This window comes from Staurois parvus, unplaced genomic scaffold (assembly GCF_062004578.1).
Source record: "Staurois parvus isolate SC_StPar_1 unplaced genomic scaffold, SC_StPar_1.0 ptg003412l, whole genome shotgun sequence".
NCBI classification, from domain to species: Eukaryota; Metazoa; Chordata; class Amphibia; order Anura; family Ranidae; genus Staurois; species Staurois parvus.
In genome coordinates this window covers 16,584-21,905 of record NW_028321208.1, presented here as the reverse complement: position 1 = coordinate 21,905, position 5,322 = coordinate 16,584, and positions in this window count along the sequence as shown.

The window sequence follows — 5,322 nt, the reverse complement described above, 5'->3', positions numbered from 1 at the left end:
GTATAATACATAAGGGGGGATATGATCTCCATGTATAATACATAAGGGGGGGATATGATCTCCATGTATAATACATAAGGGGGGATATGATCTCCATGTATAATACATAAGGGGGGGGATATGATCTCCATGTATAATACATAAGGGGGGATATGATCTCCATGTATAATACATAAGGGGGGATATGATCTCCATGTATAATACATAAGGGGGATATGATCTCCATGTATAATACATAAGGGGGGATATGATCTCCATGTATAATACATAAGGGGTGGGATATGATCTCCATGTATAATACATAAGGGGGGATATGATCTCCATGTATAATACATAAGGGGGGATATGATCTCCATGTATAATACATAAGGGGGGATATGATCTCCATGTATAATACATAAGGGGGGATATGATCTCCATGTATAATATATAAGGGGGGATATGATCTCCATGTATAATACATAAGGGGGGGTATGATCTCCATGTATAATACATAAGGGGGGATATGATCTCCATGTATAATACATAAGAGGGGGATATGATCTCCATGTATAATACATAAGGGGGAGATATGATCTCCATGTATAATACATAAGGGGGGATATGATCTCCATGTATACTACATAAGGGGGGGATATGATCTCCATATATAATACATAAGGGGGGATATGATCTCCATGTATAATACATAAGGGGGATATGATCTCCATGTATAATACAAAAGGGGGGGGAAATGATCTCCATGTATAATACATAAGGGGGGATATGATCTCCATGTATAATACATAAGAGAGGGATATGATCTCCATGTATAATACATAAGGGGGGATATGATCTCCATGTATAATACATAAGGGGGGATTTGATCTCCATGTATAATACATAAGGGGGATATGATCTCCATGTATAATACATAAGGGGGATATTATCTCCATGTATAATACATAAGGGGGGGATATGATGTCCATGTATAATACATAAGGGGGGATATGATCTCCATGTATAATACATAAGGGGGATATGATCACCATGTATAATACATAAGGGGGGATATGATCACCATGTATAATACATAAAGGGGGGGATATGATCTCCATGTATAATACATAAGGGGGGATATGATCTCCATCTATAATACATAAGGGGGTATATGATCTCCATCTATAATACATAAGGGGGGATATGATCTCCATGTATAATACATAAGGGGGGATATGATCACCGTCTATAATACATAAGGGGGGATATGATCTCCATCTATAATACATAAGGGGGGGATATGATCTCCATGTATAATACATAAGGGGGGATATGATCTCCATCTATAATACATAAGGGGGGGATATGATCTCCATCTATAATACATAAGGGGGATATGATCTCCATGTATAATACATAAGGGGGGATATGATCTCCATGTATAATACATAAGGGGGGATATGATCTCCATGTATAATACATAAGGGGGATATGATCTCCATCTATAATACATAAGGGGGATATGATCTCCATGTATAATACATAAGGGGGGATATGATCTCCATGTATAATACATAAGGGGGGATATGATCTCCATGTATAATACATAAGGGGGGGATATGATCTCCATGTATAATACATAAGGGGGATATGATCTCCATCTATAATAGATAAGGGGGGATATGATCACCGTGTATAATACATAAGGGGGGATATGATCTCCATGTATAATACATAAGGGGGGATATGATCTCCGTGTATAATACATAAGGGGTGGGATATGATCTCCATGTATAATACATAAGGGGGGATATGATCTCCATGTATAATACATAAGGGGGGATATGATCTCCATCTATAATACATAAGGGGGTATATGATCTCCATCTATAATACATAAGGGGGGATATGATCTCCATGTATAATACATAAGGGGGGATATGATCACCGTCTATAATACATAAGGGGGGATATGATCTCCATCTATAATACATAAGGGGGGATATGATCTCCATGTATAATACATAAGGGGGGATATGATCTCCATCTATAATACATAAGGGGGATATGATCTCCATCTATAATACATAAGGGGGATATGATCTCCATGTATAATACATAAGGGGGGATATGATCTCCATGTATAATACATAAGGGGGGATATGATCTCCATGTATAATACATAAGGGGGATATGATCTCCATCTATAATACATAAGGGGGATATGATCTCCATGTATAATACATAAGGGGGGATATGATCTCCATGTATAATACATAAGGGGGGATATGATCTCCATGTATAATACATAAGGGGGGGATATGATCTCCATGTATAATACATAAGGGGGATATGATCTCCATCTATAATACATAAGGGGGGATATGATCACCGTGTATAATACATAAGGGGGGATATGATCTCCATGTATAATACATAAGGGGGGATATGATCTCCATGTATAATACATAAGGGGGGATATGATCTCCATGTATAATACATAAGGGGGGGATATGATCTCCATGTATAATACATAAGGGGGGATATGATCTCCATGTATAATACATAAGGGGGGGATATGATCTCCATGTATAATACCTAAGGGGGGGATATGATCTCCATGTATAATACATAAGGGGGGATATGATCTCCATGTATAATACATAAGGGGGATATGATCTCCATGTATAATACATAAGGGGGGATATGATCTCCATGTATAATACATAAGGGGTGGGATATGATCTCCATGTATAATACATAAGGGGGGATATGATCTCCATGTATAATACATAAGGGGGGATATGATCTCCATGTATAATACATAAGGGGGGATATGATCTCCATGTATAATACATAAGGGGGGATATGATCTCCATGTATAATACATAAGGGGGGATATGATCACCGTCTATAATACATAAGGGGGGATATGATCTCCATCTATAATACATAAGGGGGGATATGATCTCCATGTATAATACATAAGGGGGGATATGATCTCCATCTATAATACATAAGGGGGATATGATCTCCATCTATAATACATAAGGGGGATATGATCTCCATGTATAATACATAAGGGGGGATATGATCTCCATGTATAATACATAAGGGGGGATATGATCTCCATGTATAATACATAAGGGGGATATGATCTCCATCTATAATACATAAGGGGGATATGATCTCCATGTATAATACATAAGGGGGGATATGATCTCCATGTATAATACATAAGGGGGGATATGATCTCCATGTATAATACATAAGGGGGGGATATGATCTCCATGTATAATACATAAGGGGGATATGATCTCCATCTATAATACATAAGGGGGGATATGATCACCGTGTATAATACATAAGGGGGGATATGATCTCCATGTATAATACATAAGGGGGGATATGATCTCCATGTATAATACATAAGGGGGGATATGATCTCCATGTATAATACATAAGGGGGGGATATGATCTCCATGTATAATACATAAGGGGGGATATGATCTCCATGTATAATACATAAGGGGGGGATATGATCTCCATGTATAATACCTAAGGGGGGGATATGATCTCCATGTATAATACATAAGGGGGGATATGATCTCCATGTATAATACATAAGGGGGATATGATCTCCATGTATAATACATAAGGGGGGATATGATCTCCATGTATAATACATAAGGGGTGGGATATGATCTCCATGTATAATACATAAGGGGGGATATGATCTCCATGTATAATACATAAGGGGGGATATGATCTCCATGTATAATACATAAGGGGGGATATGATCTCCATGTATAATACATAAGGGGGGATATGATCTCCATGTATAATATATAAGGGGGGATATGATCTCCATGTATAATACATAAGGGGGGGTATGATCTCCATGTATAATACATAAGGGGGGATATGATCTCCATCTATAATACATAAGAGGGGGATATGATCTCCATGTATAATACATAAGGGGGAGATATGATCTCCATGTATAATACATAAGGGGGTATATGATCTCCATGTATACTACATAAGGGGGGGATATGATCTCCATATATAATACATAAGGGGGGATATGATCTCCATGTATAATACATAAGGGAGGGATATGATCTCCATGTATAATACATAAGGGGGGATATGATCTCCATGTATAATACATAAGGGGGGATTTGATCTCCATGTATAATACATAAGGGGGATATCATCTCCATGTATAATACATAAGGGGGATATGATCTCCATGTATAATACATAAGGGGGGGATATGATGTCCATGTATAATACATAAGGGGGGATATGATCTCCATGTATAATACATAAGGGGGATATGATCACCATGTATAATACATAAGGGGGGATATGATCACCATCTATAATACATAAGGGGGGTATATGATCTCCATGTATAATACATAAGGGGGGATATGATCTCCATCTATAATACATAAGGGGGGATATGATCTCCATGTATAATACATAAGGGGGGATATGATCACCGTCTATAATACATAAGGGGGGATATGATCACTATCTATAATACATAAGGGGGGTATATGATCTCCATGTATAATACATAAGGGGGGATATGATCTCCATCTATAATACATAAGGGGGGATATGATCTCCATGTATAATACATAAGGGGGGATATGATCTCCATCTATAATACATAAGGGGGGATATGATCACCGTCTATAATACATAAGGGGGGATATGATCTCCATCTATAATACATAAGGGGGGGATATGATCTCCATGTATAATACATAAGGGGGGATATGATCTCCATCTATAATACATAAGGGGGATATGATCTCCATCTATAATACATAAGGGGGATATGATCTCCATGTATAATACATAAGGGGGGATATGATCTCCATGTATAATACATAAGGGGGGATATGATCTCCATGTATAATACATAAGGGGGATATGATCTCCATCTATAATACATAAGGGGGATATGATCTCCATGTATAATACATAAGGGGGGATATGATCTCCATGTATAATACATAAGGGGGGATATGATCTCCACGTATAATACATAAGGGGGGGATATGATCTCCATGTATAATACATAAGGGGGATATGATCTCCATCTATAATACATAAGGGGGGATATGATCACCGTCTATAATACATAAGGGGGGATATGATCTCCATGTATAATACATAAGGGGGGATATGATCTCCGTGTATAATACATAAGGGGGGGATATGATCTCCATGTATATTACATAAGGGGGATATGATCTCCATGTATAATACATAAGGGGGGGATATGATCTCCATGTATAATACATAAGGGGGGATATGATCTCC